Below are 14,559 nucleotides of genomic sequence, written 5' to 3'. Positions count from 1 at the left end.
CCTGAGTTGAGGCTTTAAAAGGTATCATGTATCTCTACTTACCACTCTTGTGCTTCTGTTATTTATCATGGGAAGAATGTGTCTAAGGCACATCTAAGGATTTTGGCCATTCTATTAAGTATGTGGTGGTATCTCATTGTCTTAATTTACATTATTTAATTTGCATTGTTTTTAATTTGTATAGGATGTAGAACATCTTTCCATATATAGTGCTTATTTGACATCTGTATATCTTCTTTGGTGAGGTGTCTTTGGCCCATTTTAAAATTGGGTCATTTGTTATCTTATTGTTGAATTTCAAGAATTCTTTATGTATTTTGGATAACAGTCCTTTAGCACATATATCTTTTGCAAATATTTTCTCCAAGTTTGTGGCTTGTTTTCTATTCTCTTGACAGTGTCTTTTACAGAGAAAACAATTTTTAATTTTAATGAAGTTCAGTTTATCAATTATTTTTTTTCATGGATCGTACCTTTGGTGTGGTGTCTAAAAAGTCACCACCATACCTGAGGTCACCTATATTTTCTCATTTAGTAACATGCATTTAAGTTTCCTCCATCTTTTTTCATGGCTTGATAGCTCTTTCCTTTTTAGCACTGAATAATATTCCATTTCTGGATTTACCACAGTTTATTCATCCATTCACCTACTGAAGAACATCTTGGTTGCTCCAAGTTTTGGCAATTATGAATAAAGCTGCTATAAACATCCATGTGCAGGTTTTTGTGTGAGTATAATTTTTTAGTTCCTTTGGGTAAATTTGAAAGAGTGTCATTGCTGAATTGTATGATAACAGCATGTTTAATTTTGTAAGAAAGTGCCAAACTCCTTCGTTACTTTCTAGGAGTCTTATAGTTTAGCGTTCTACATTTAGGTCTGTGATCAATTTTGAGTTCATTTTTGTGAAGGTTGCAATGTCTGTGTCTAGATTAATTTTCTGCCATGTATGTCCAGTTATTCCTGTACCATTTGTTGACAAGACTATCTTTGCTCCATCATATTACCTTTGCTACTTTGTCAAAGATCAATTGACTATACTTATGTGGGTCTATTTCTAGGCTCTCTATTCTGTTTCATCGATTTATTTATTTTTTCTTGGATACCAGACTGTCTTAATTTACTATAGCTTTATAATAAGTCTTGAAATTGGCTACTGTCAGTTTTCTGACTTTGTTCTCCTTCGATATTGTGTTGGCTATTCTGGGTCTTTTGCTTCTCCACATAAACTTCAAGATAAATTTGTTGATATCCACAAAATAACTTGCTGGGATTTTTTTTCCATTTTTTTATTGTGATAAAATATATGTAACATGAAATTTACCATCTTAACCATTTTTAAATGTTATGAGACATGTTCACACTATCGTGCAAACATCACCAGCAGCCATCTCTATAACTTTACATTTTGCAAAATCAAAACTCTTTACGCATTAACCGCCCCCGTTCCGTTTCCCCAGAACCTGGAAATAACCTTTATACTTTCTGTCTATGGTTTTGACTACTTTAAGTATCTCATATAAGTGGAATCATACAGTATTTGTCTTTTCATGACTAGCTTATTTTACTTAGCGTAACATCCTCAACGTTTATCATGTTGTAGTATGTATCAAAGTTCTTTTCCTTTTAAAGGCTGAGTAATATTCCATTGTATGTATATACATATATATCACATTTTTCTTACCCATTCACCTGTTAATGTGCAGTTAGGTTGTTCCCCCATTTTAGCCATTGTGAATACTGCTGCTGTAAACATCGGTGTACAAATACCTCTCCAAGACTCTGTTTTTAATTATTTGGGGTGTATACCTAGAAGTGGAATTGATCATATGATAATTCTATTTTTAATTTTTTGAGTAACTGCCATACCATTTAAGACAGCAGCTACACCATTATACATTCCCACCAACAGTGCACAAGGGTTCCAATTTATGAACATCCTTGCCAACACTTATTTTCTGTTTTTCTTTCTTTCTTTTTTTTTTTGGATAGTAATCATCCTAATAAGTTTGAAGTGGTATCTTATTGTAGTATTGATTTACATTTCCTTAATGATTACAGATGTTGAGCATCTTTTCATGTGCTTACTGGCCATTTGTATATCTTCTTTAGAGAAATGTCTTTTAAAGTCGCTTGCCTATGGGCTGGCCCATGGCTTATTCAGGAGAGTGCAGTGCTGACAACACCAAGCCAAGGGTTGAGATCCCCTTACTGGTTATCTTTAAAAAAAAAAAAAATAGTTGCTTGCCTATTTTTAAATTGGGTCTTTTTTTTGTTGTTTAGTTTAGGAGTTTATACATTCTGGATATTAATTCTTTATCACATATACAATTTCCAAATATTTTCTCCCATTCCATGGGTTGCGTTTTTACTGTTTATATTGTCTTCTGATGCACAAATTTTAAAATTTTCATGAGGTCCAATTTGTCTATTTTTTTTTCTTTTGTTGTCTGTGCTTTTGGTGTCTTATCCAAGAAATCCTTACCAAATCCAATGTTGTAAAGCATATTCACTATGCTTTCTCCTAAGAGTTTTATAGTTTAGATCTCACATTTAGGTCTTTGATCCATTTTGAGTTAGTTTTTGTATATGGTGTTAGATAAGGGTCTAACTTCATTCTTTTGCATGTGCATGTCGTTTTCCCAGCACCATTTGTTGAAAAGACTGCCTTTTCCTCATTGAATAGTTTTAGCACCCTTGTCAAAAATTATTTGACCACATATTTTAGGGTTTATTTCTGGGTTCCCTGTTCTATGACACTGGTCTACATGTCTATCTTTATGACAGTACCACACTGTTTGGATTACTGTAGCTGAGTAGTAAGTTTTGATATGAGAAAGTGTGAATCTTCCAGCTTTGTTCTTCTTTTTCAAAATTGTTTTGGCTATTGAGGGTGCTTTGAGATTCCATATGAATTTTAGGATGTGTTTTTCTATTTCTTCAAAAAACATCATTGGGACTTTGATAAAGATTGTGCTGAATTTGTATATCACTTTGGGTAGTATGACATCTTAACAATATTAAGTCTTCCAATCCATGAACATGGGATTTGTTTCCATTTATTTATGTATTCTTTAACTTCTTTCAGTAATGTTTTGTAGTTTTCATTGTGCAAATCTTTCACCTCCTTTGTTAATCCCCAAGTATTTTATTCTTTTTGATACTATTGTAAATGGAATTGTTTTATAATTTCCTTTTCCGATTATTTATTGTTAATGTACAGAAATGCAAATGGCTTTCCTGCTACTTTAATGAATTCATTCATTAGCTCTAATAGGGGTGTGTGTGTGTGTGTGTGTGTGTGTGTGTGTGGGTGTGATCTTTAGGGTTTTCTACATATAAGATCATTCATCTGCAAACAGAGATAATTTTGCCTTTTCCTTTCCAGTTTTGGTGACTTTCATTTCTTTTTCTTGCCTAATTGCTCTGGCTAGAACTTCCAGTACTATGTTGAAGAGAGATGGAAAAATTGGGCATCTTTGTCTTGTTCCTGATCTTGGAGAAAAAGCTTTCAGTTTTTCACCATTGAGTATGATGTCTGCTATGGGTTTTTCATATATAGCTTTTATTATATTGGTGTGGCTTCTTTTTATTCCTTTTTTGTTGAGTGTTTTTATCATGAAAGGCTGTTGATGTTTGTCAAATGTTTTTTCTGCATCAATCAAGATGAGTGTGTGGTTTTTTTTCCCCTCCTTCTGTTAATATGACATATTACATTATTGATTTTCATATGTGGAAATATCATTTCATTCCAGGAAAAAAATCTCACTTCATCATGATGTTTAATCCTTTTAATATGCTACTGAATTAAGTTTGCTAGTATTTTGTTGAGGATTTTTGTGTCAATATTCATAAAGAATACTGGTCTGTAGCTTTTTTTTTCTTGTAGTGTCTTTGTCTGGCTTTGGTGTCAGGGTAATGTTGGCCTCATAGAATGTTTCAGGAAGTGTTTCCTTCTCTTCAATTTTTTAGAAAAGTTTTAGAAAGATTGGTATGAGTTCTTTAAATGTTTACTAGAATTCACCTGTGAAGCCCTCAGGTCCAGAGATTTTCTTAGTTGGGAGGTTTTTGATTACTGGTCCAATCTCCTTACTATTTACAAGTCTACTCAGATTTCCTATTTCTTCATGATTTAGTCTTAGTAAGTTTTGTATTTCTAGGAATTTATACACTTTTATATAGGTTAGCCAATTGTTGGTGTACAATTATTCAAAGTTCTCTCTTACAATTCTTTTTAATTTGGTAGAATCAGTAGTAATGCCCCCATTTCCATTTCCAATTTTAGTAACTTGAGGTCTCTCTCTTTTAATTCCATCTGGCTAAAGGTTTGTCAATTTTGTCATCTTTTCAAAGAACCTAGTTTTGGTTTCATTTATTTTCTCTGCTGTTTTTCTGTTCTCTGTTTTGTTTATCTCTGCTCTAATCCTTATTATTTCCTTCCTTCTTCTAGCTTTAGGTTTACTTTGTTTTTCTTTTTCTAGTTTGTTAAGTTGTGAAGTTCAGTTGTTGATTTGAGATGGTTCTTGTTTTTTAATGTAAGTATTTGTAGCTATAAACTTCCCCTTAGCATGGCTTTCATTGTATCCCCTTAGTTTTGATATGTTGTGTTTTCATTTTTATTCATCTCTAAGCATTTTCTAACTTCCCTTCTGATTTCTTCTTTAGTCAATTGGTTGTTTAAAAATATATTGTTTAATTTCCACAAGTGTGATTTTTCCAGTTGTACTTCTTATATTGATATCTAACTGCATCCCATTGTGGTCAGAAAAGATACTTTGCATGATCTCAATCTTTTTTAATCTATTGGAACTTAATCTATGCCTAACATATGGTCTATCCCAGAAAATTTCCTATGTACGTTTGAGAAGAATATGTGTGCTGTTGGGAAGAGTGCTCTGTATATATCTGTTCAATCTAGTTGGTTTATTGGGTTGCTTAAGTCCAATATATCCTTACTTATCTCTGTCTGGTTGTTCCATCTATTATTGAGAATGGGGTATTGAAGTCTCCAACTCTTATTGTAGACCATTTCTCCCCTCAATTCTGTTAGTTTTTGCTTCATATATTTTGATGGTCTGTCATTAGGTGTGCATGATGATATAATAAATATGATGATATAATAAATATATGATGATGATATAATAAATGCATTATAAACATTTATAATTGTTTTATCTTCTTGCTGTATTGAACATTTAACTAATATTTAATGTCCTTCTTTGTCTCTTGCAACCTTTTGTTGAATTAAATTCTATTTTGTCTGATGTTAGTACAACCACCCCTACTCTCTTTTGGTTACTCTTTATATGGAATATCCTTTTCTGTCTTTTCACTTTCAATCTATTTGTGTTATTGGATCTTTTAGACGGCATATATGTGGATCATGTGTTTTTATTCATTCTGCCAATATCTGTCTTTTATTGGATAATTTAATCTATTTACATTTAAAGTAATTACTGATAAGAAGGGACTTACTTCTGTCATTTTGCTATTTGTTTTCTATATGCCTATAGCTTTTTATGCCCCTCATTTCCTACATTATTTCTTCTTTTTTGTTTAGTTGATTTTTTACAGTGAAATGTTTAAATTCCTTCCTCATTCCTTTTGTGTATATTCTATAGTTATGGTCTTTGTGATTATTATTGAGATTACATAGTAATATCTTAAAGTTATAACACTAATTTGAATTATACCTGCTTAACTTCAATAACATGCAAAAAATCTGCCTCTTTACAGCTCTGTCCCCACTCCTTTTAATTGTTAATGTCACAAAATTACATTTTATACATTTTGTGCCCCCAAACATAAACTAATAATTCCTTTAAATGCATTACTCTCTTAAATTATGTAGAAAACAAAATATGGAGTTACAAGTCAAAGATATATAATAACACTGACTTTTAGACTAATAATTTTTTTAATGTATTAGTTTCTGAAAACATTTAGAAAACAAACCATAACTACAATAATACTAACTTTTATAATTTCCCATAAATTTATCTTTATTGAGATCTTTATTTCTTCATATGGCTTTGTACTGTCTAGTATCTTTTCATTTCACCCTTCATGACTCCCTTGAGCATTTCTTACAGGGTAGGTCTAGTGGTAACAATCTCCCTCAGCTTTTGTTTAACTGGGAATGTCTTAATTTTTTCTTCACTTTTGAAGGACAGTTTGGCTATATATAGGATTATTGGTTGACAGTTTTTTTCTGTTAGCATTTTGAATATATTGACCCACTGTCTTCTAGCCTCCAAAGTTTCTGATGATAAATCTGCTGAATTTCATTGAGGATCCCTTGTATGTGATGAGTCACTTCTCTCATGTTGCTTTCAAGATTCTCTTATTGTCTTTCGCTTTTGAAAGTTTGATTATATGTTTTAGTGTGTGTCTCTTTGAGTTCATCTTACTTGGAGTTTGTTAAGCTTCTTGGGTACTTATACTCATGTTCTTCATCAAATTGGGGAAGTTTTCAGCCATTATTTTTTCAAATATTCTCTCTTCCCCATTCTCTCTCTCTTGTCCTGAGACTCTCACAATGCATATGTTGGTCTACTTGAGGGCATCCAATAAGTCCCTTAGGCCCTGTTCACTTTTCTTCAATCTTTTTTCTTTCTATTCCTCAGACTCAACAATTTCCATTATCCTACTTTCAAGTTCACTGATTTTTCTGCCTATTCAGAACTGCCTTTGAATCCCTCTAGTAAATTTTTCATTTCAGTTATTATAATTTTTAGCTCCAGAATTTCTTTTTGGTTTATTTTTAGGTTTTCTATTTATTGATTTATATTTCCATTTTATTTATACATCATTTTCTTGACTTTCTCCACATCTTCCTTTAGTGCTTTGAACATCTTTAACAGAGATTTTTTAAGGTCTTGGGCAGTATATCTGCCATGAGATCTTTTCCAGAGACTATTTCTGTTGATTTACTTTTTTGCTTTGAATGAGCCAAATTTTCCTGTTCCTTTGTATGCCTTGTGATTTTTTTGATGAAAACTATTTGGATCTAATAATGTGGTACCTCTGGAAATCAGATTCTCCCCTTTTCCCAGAGTTTGATTTTTTCAATATTATTTTTGCTTATATATATATATATATATATATATACATAAGTATATATATATATACACACATTTATATATACATACATATATATATATTTTTTTTTTCAGGCTGTCTCAATGCCAAGGATAAGCCTGAGGTGTAAACTTAGGGTCTCCTCAGGTCTTCTCTGAGCCTTTCCCTTGCTGTGCATGTTCACTTTGTAATTTTCCCAATATATGAGTGTACTTCAGAAGGTTTGTGGATTTTCAGATCTCTGTACTGGCCAGTTACCAAAAAAAAAAAAAAAAGTTTGTGGAAAAATTGAATTAAAATATAATATTACCATGAACTTTTTGAAGTACTCTCATATGCAATTGTGTTTGAATTTCTTAGAATTTAATGTCTGGCTCCAGAAAGGAGACAAAGAGAAAAATGAGGGAGGGGGAGGGGAAGAAAGAGCACCAGACATTTATTTATTTATTTATTTATTATATTTTATTTTATTATTTTTTTTTTTTTTTACATTATGATGTTGTTGCAGAGCAGTTGGGAGGGAGGGGGACAGGGGAAAGGGGAAGAAAATATGATAGAAGAAGGAGAAAGGAGGGCCGAGCCCGTGGCGCACTTGGTAGAGTGCTGCGTTGGGAGCGCGGCGACACTCCCGCCGCGGGTTCGGATCCTATATAGGACTGACCGGTGCACGAAAAAACGACAAAAAAAAAAAAAAAAAAAAAAAAAGAAGAAGGAGAAAGGAGGTGGAGCAGGATTGAGTCCTGTGGCACCCCCCACATACCCTGAGGGGAGACTGGGAGGCTTCCAGCAGAGCACCAGACATTTCAATGCCAGTTCTTTATATTCCCTGGAAATCACTTCAGCTGGAGTGGGCAGGGCTTGTAACAATCAGGGGAGGTATGGCAACAATGGCTTCCAGATTCTTTGTCTGCACCTCTGATCATAAGCAGCAATCAGCAGGCACCCCATAGATTCCTGATATTTGGAAGACAGGAATCTCTTTACCCACCTGGGCTCCTATAGGCTGTTTGCAAACCACTCCAGGGACATGTGCAGAGCTGCCTACCAAGTGGCTGAGAGGTAGGGGATGAGTAGCTGCCACTGTAGTAAGAACTGAATTTGACCAAAATTTACCACAATTTAGCATCTAAAACTTTACTCTGAAAGTTGCAAGACTTCAATAGATTCCAGAGTTCCAATACAATTTTATCAGACAGATTCTGCCAGTGCAATTGTTGTCTCAGTGGGCAGACAGATTTCTGGTGCTTCCTACTCTTCCATCTTCCCAGAATCCTGTATGAAGTTGCTGGGATTTTGATTGGGAATACATAGAATCTATAAAGTTGAGAAGAACTCACATCTTAACAGTATTGGGTCTTCCTGTCTATCCATGAGCATGAAATACCTCTCCATTTATTTAGTTGTCTTTGCTTTCTTTCATCAGAGTTTTATATTTTTCCTCATATAGATCTTCATATTTTGTTAGATTTATACCTAAATATTTCACTTTAGGAGGTACTACTGTAAATGATATTGTGATTTTAATTTCAAATTCCACTTGTTCATTGTGGTATATAGGAAAGCAACTGACATTTTTATATTAACCTCGTATCCTGCAACCTTGCTATAATTACTTATTGTCCAGGAGTTTTGTTGTTGTTGATTCTTTTGGATTTTCTGCATAGGCAATCATGTCTTCTGTGACTATAGACGGTTTTACTTCTTCCTTTACAATCTCTATAACTTTTATTTCCTTTTCTTTCTTACTGCATTAGCTGGGAATTCCAGTACAACACTGAAAAGGAGTGGTGAGTGGGAATGTTCTTGCCTTTTTCCAGATCTTAGCAGGAAAAATTCTAGTTTCTTACCATTAAGTATGATGTTAGCGGTAGGTTTTTTGTAGATGTTCTTTATCAAGTTGAGGACATTACCCTCCATTCCTAGTTTGCTGAGAGCTGTTTATCATAAATGGGTGTTGAATTTTGTCAGATGCTTTTTCAACATCTATTTGTACGATCATGTAATTTTTCTTCTTTAGCCTGTTGATGTAGTGGATTAAATTACTTGATTATTGAATGTTGAATCATGCTTGCATACCTGGGATAAATCTCACTTGATCATGGTGGATAATTATTTTTATATATTGTTGGATTCAATTTGCTGATATTTTATATAGTATTTTTGCATTTATGTTCATGGGATATATTGTTATGATGTTCCAAGTGCTGTGCTAGATGTTAAGTGTACACAGTTGAATAGGAAATGTTCTCGTTGCTGAATGTGTTCACAGACCAGAAGGAGATATAAACAGACAAATTACAATACTATGTGATAAAGGTTATAAAAAGGGATAAGCACAAAATGTTGTAGGAGCACAAATTTTGGGATTGAGGCTTGATTTATAAAAGGTTTCCTAAAGAGGGTAAGACTAAGATGAGTCTTGACTAATGTTAACCCAGAAAAAGATAAGGTGGGAAGTTTGATAGATGCCATGTGCAAGATGGATACTATTCGCATCATGCGCAAAAGGAGGAGCATGGTGGGTTTGGGAAACTGCAAGAAGAACAAAATTGCCTGAGGCAGAGGGAGAGGAGGGAGAGCATGAGCCTAGATGCCACTAGGCTTTATGCTCCATAACAATAAAGACCATGTTCAACAGGAAACAGATGGCCTGCTCAAGCTAGTTAGTCTGAGAAAGTTAAGGGACTACTTACAAAGCCCCCTTTGAGTTGAAAAGTATTTTTGAGAAACCATCAGCAGGGAGTTATTACTACTCCTAAGCCTAATTACTTAAGTGAAAGGGGCAGTTAACAGAATGGAAAAGGGTAGCTCTATGGAAAAGGCTGCCTGTCAGGAGCTCCATCTTAGGTAAAGGCACATACATGGACAACTCTCAGTAAGGAGAGAACCAGTGAATAAACACACTGATCTTAGTCTCTCCTGGACCTCTGATGCTCTGCCAATGTCAGCTGTTGTTAGTCAACCTAATCAGAAGCTGGATGGCAAGGGGACCCATCGATGCAGTCCATATCAGTCAGCCTCCTCGAACAAGGATGGAAAGTGGATCTGGAGGGACACATGCAAAATATCCAAGACATTACTATACCTCCAGTTTCTAACACAACATCTGGCACAGAGTATGTATTGAATGATTCAATGAAGCTGAATAAGTGAGCAGAAACCAGATCTTGTAGGGGTTTGCCAATTCATGCCAACAGGTTAAGACTTTACCTCATAGCAATGGAGAGCAATAAGAGTATCTTAAGCAAAGGAGAGGCATAATCAGATTTACTTTTTAGAGACATCAATTTTGGTAACTTTGTGGAGAATAAACTAAAGGAGAGCAAGCGTGGTAGCAGAGAGACCAGGCAAAAAGCTGTTACAGAAATCTAGGACGGGGTGACAAAGAGATGCTCTAAAGAAGTGGAAACAGAAATACAAGATGGGTTTGAAAACTTTAAATAGGTAAAATTAAAGGCGAGAATGGAACTGAGGCCAACAGAGGTGAGAAAAGGGGAGTGGGGGCAGGTAACGAGAAATTGGTAATGAGCCCAATTACCAGTGATTACATTGTGTAATGTTGAATATACTAATTATCCTGATTTGAGCATCACCTATTGCACACAGGTGTTGATATTCAGTGCTGTATCCCACAAATACGTACAATCAATTGTTTCAGTTTTTTTAATAAAGGGGATAAAGGGGCCGGCTCGTGGCTCACTCAGGAGAGTGTGGTGCTGATAACACCAAGGCCACGGGTTCAGATCCCTATATAGGGATGGCCGGTTAACTCGCTTGGGAGAGTGTGGTGCTGACAACACCAAGTCAAGGGTTAAGATCCCCTTACCAGCCATCTTTTAAAAATAAATAAATAAATAAAATAAAGGGGAAAAAAATAAAGAGGTGGAATTGGTAGGACACATTGTGATTGAGTGGTGAGAGATAAGGAAAGGGAACAGGAGGGGGCTTCAGAATGGAGAGAAAGAGGATGACTACATTTCTTAAAGACATTTTGAGTGTGATATGTCAGTGAGAAATCTAGGTTAGTAGGCAGTTTGTTATAAGTGTCTGTAGCTCAGCAGAGACCCAGGTGGAAGAGAGATTTGACCAGACCTAGCAAATGAGACAGACATTGTACCCACGTTATGTGTTCTGACTCCTGTTGGTTCTGTCCACTGGGTTGGGGGAGGGGCAGGAAAGCACACTGGGGCAAAGCAGATTCGGTTCTATGGCAGTTGAGAAGAGCAGGGAGCCAGAAGCTAGGATGGAAAGGAGGAAAGGAAATGCTGTGATCTTTCAAAGTTCTTACAATGCCAGCATACTGGGCAACCCAACGTACAGGGTGAGGAAGTCTTTTTTGTGTTGCGTAGTGGCGGGGTCCTTTTGGAGAAAGCAGCTTAAGTATGGCACAGGGAAAACGTCAAGGTGGGAGAAGCAAAGGTCACTCCTTTTTTTTTTTTTAAGCTGGAGGAGGATGTGTGAAAAAGAAATCTAAAAAAACAAAAGTTAATAAAAAATAGAAACCTGTGGGAGGCTCTGGTGCCAGAGGAGAAAAAAGACCCTGAAGTGTGGAGAGAAGGGGTTCCCTCCAGTACAGGATTCAGAATGTATCTTCCTGTGAGTGGAGATGGAGATGACTGAGATGACATTCCTTTCATGATGTCCTCCTCCTTTCCCCATCATAGTCAATTTTCTCCTATCGCATGCACCACTTCTATGGAACGCCCCCCTACCAGCAGCAGTTCCTGGAGAAGTCCCGACGCTACATTCGCATGTTCTGTGCTGGCCTCTTGGGATTCGTCCTTGTCCTGCTGCTCTGCTTGTCCCCTTTGCACTGGGTACAACTTTCGGTGTTAGAAGACAGGAAGAAGCTCTTGGTGGGGCTTTGGACCGTTTGCCACCATAATCTTTGCTGGAGCCACACACCAAAGGCACCCTGTGAGTGATTTCCAAATCCTAGAGCCCTGTCTTTGGAAGATCAGCTCCGACCTCCCACAGCTTGCCATTCTCTCTCTCTCATTCCCACAGTCCTGCCCATTCTTTTCTCCCTTGATTCACAAGCATGTAAGGAAATCTGCTCTTCCTCTTCATAGGATCAATTTGCCCATTTGTTTTGACTAGACTTCCTCAATGACTTGAAAGCCACAGCCCCTTAATTATTAGATGCTAAAGCCTTGTGATCTTGTGCTTTTTCTTAACTTTACATTCATGATTTGCCTCAGAAGAATAAATATTAGTCATTTACGTCTTAATATGAAAGCTAAATCATATTTTATCTTAAATGACTTCTCAAAGTTATATTTAAAATTTCAACTTTTCTTTATTTTTTTTTTTTTAAAGATGACCGGTAAGGGGATCTTAACCCTTGTCTTGGTGTTGTCAGCACCACGCTCTCCCAAGTGAGCTAACCAGCCATCCCTACATAGGGATCCGAACCCATGGCCTTAGTGTTATCAGCACCACATTCTCCCAAGTAAGCCACAGGCCGGCCCAACTTTTCTCTCATTGTGGAATAAATTATTTCTTTCCTTGTTAAAGAAATTTCACCTGTCAATGAAGCAATGGAAACAAAGTTCTTACTGGTGCCTATGAAGCCACACACTTGGTAGCTACTTACTCTGACTCTATTACATGTGAGACAAGCCCTGTCTTCCTTTATCCCCCATTCCCTCCCCATCTAGCCTTCTTTACGGGCATAGCACCTGTGCTCCAGTTAAGCCTCTTTTTTTCCTTTCTCCCTGGCAGACTACCTCCAATTCTCCAGGGCCTTCTTCCTCATCTCTGCCCTCATCATCCTCATTATTATTATCTGGCTCAGCATCTCTTTCACCAAATGGCCGGGACACAAAACCTACACAGATCTGGGCATGTCCATCTTCTGTTTCATCTCAGGTAGAACATGATGAAGTTGAGAAAGTTTGTTCCTGGAGTACTGTTATTCCTTCCCCACCCTGTGCCATTTACCCTTCTTTTATCGAGTAGTCGTCAGCCTCACATAAACACTGCTATCATAGGACCCCTGTCTCCCAAAGGGAGGAAAGCTTTTGATAAACTTACACTCTTTACAGATCTATTGTCTTTTAAAGAGGGAGCCCTGAAAAGATTATGCCCAATCCAATGGAAACATCTCTAAGGGTTGCTATCTGATGGACTAGTGGGGAAGATATCATAGCCTGGAGCCCTTCTCGTACCCAGAAAAATCACCATGTAGACAGCCACCTGCTCTGTCTGTTTTACATATAGACAACCTTATTCCAGCCAAGGCAGAAGCCCTTCATTCTCCCATCTTGGCTAATTACCAAATTACTCCTTCTATGGCATAATTGAGTGGCTAAGGGTGACAGTGAAGTGCAAAGAGAGGGAGGGGGGTGACAGAAGTAATGGCAGAAGGAGGTTATGATGGGTAGTGACAGCTTTCATTCTGATCTCAGGCACCTGCTTACTCCTCTGCCTCATTTTGTTCCTGATAGAAGTGAAATCGTACAGTAGGAATGTCTTGGAGCCCCGTTTCCTCTTAGTCTACCGCCTCAATTGTTTGGGTAGTGTCCTCTACATGATAGCTGGTGAGTTCATGTGCCTGTTATATAGTGAAGGCACAGAAAAGGCAATTCTACATGGTTGGTTCTTCTCTCATTCTTTTTACATTATTATTATTTCTTTTGGTTGTTGGTTTGGTATATTAGAATCTCACAATTTGAAAGGGTTCTATCAAGTGTCATTTTCATGTCAGAGAACAATCCTCAATAACAGGGGCTTCCGTTTGTTCTATGATGATACTTGACCCTGCACAGACAGGAGCAAGACTCAGTAAGTAGAGGAGGAAGCAAAGGCACAATCTTCCTCTCCTTTTTCCATATCAAATAACCTCTCCACATTCATGAGAAAAATTTACCTAACTCCCAAACAAATCTCCAAAATAAAACTTCAACATATGTTCCTCTGTAATATTACCAATATAAGCAGAGCCATAACATAGGAATTTTGCTTATATAACACTTCTCTCTTAATCCTTCCAAGCCACACACTTTTTAAAAAAAATTAACTACAACACTGGTCTTCAAACCATGTCCTCACATACCTTATTGATACCTTGCCAAATACTTTTTATCAAGCATTCCAAAAGCATATGTTTATTTATAAAAAGTGTACATGTATTACATCACTAATATCTTCATTACATTGCAAAATATACTCAAAAATAGAATTTAAAATATGATTTGCTAAAAATACAAAGAGGAACCACTATTTTCTACCTGTATCTCAAGAGATTGGCTTGCATATCCCTTGGCTATCACTGTACTACAGAAAAGCTGGGACCAGTGTTTTAAACCTCAGGTCCCTAAATATAATGAATGGGTTACTCAGAAAAGAATTTTTAATTAAGTTCCATTATAATTAAGTCAGTCCTACTATTCAGGGTTGCTTGCTACCTTGAAATTTTATCTGCTACTAATCTACAATACTGACCCTGCCCTTTTCTTTTTCTCTAGGATTCCTCTCTG

Source organism: Cynocephalus volans, chromosome 3 (genome assembly GCF_027409185.1).
Source record: "Cynocephalus volans isolate mCynVol1 chromosome 3, mCynVol1.pri, whole genome shotgun sequence".
Lineage (NCBI taxonomy): Eukaryota > Metazoa > Chordata > Mammalia > Dermoptera > Cynocephalidae > Cynocephalus > Cynocephalus volans.
The sequence above is the reverse complement of the archived record's forward strand: the minus strand, read 5'-3'. Positions refer to the sequence as shown.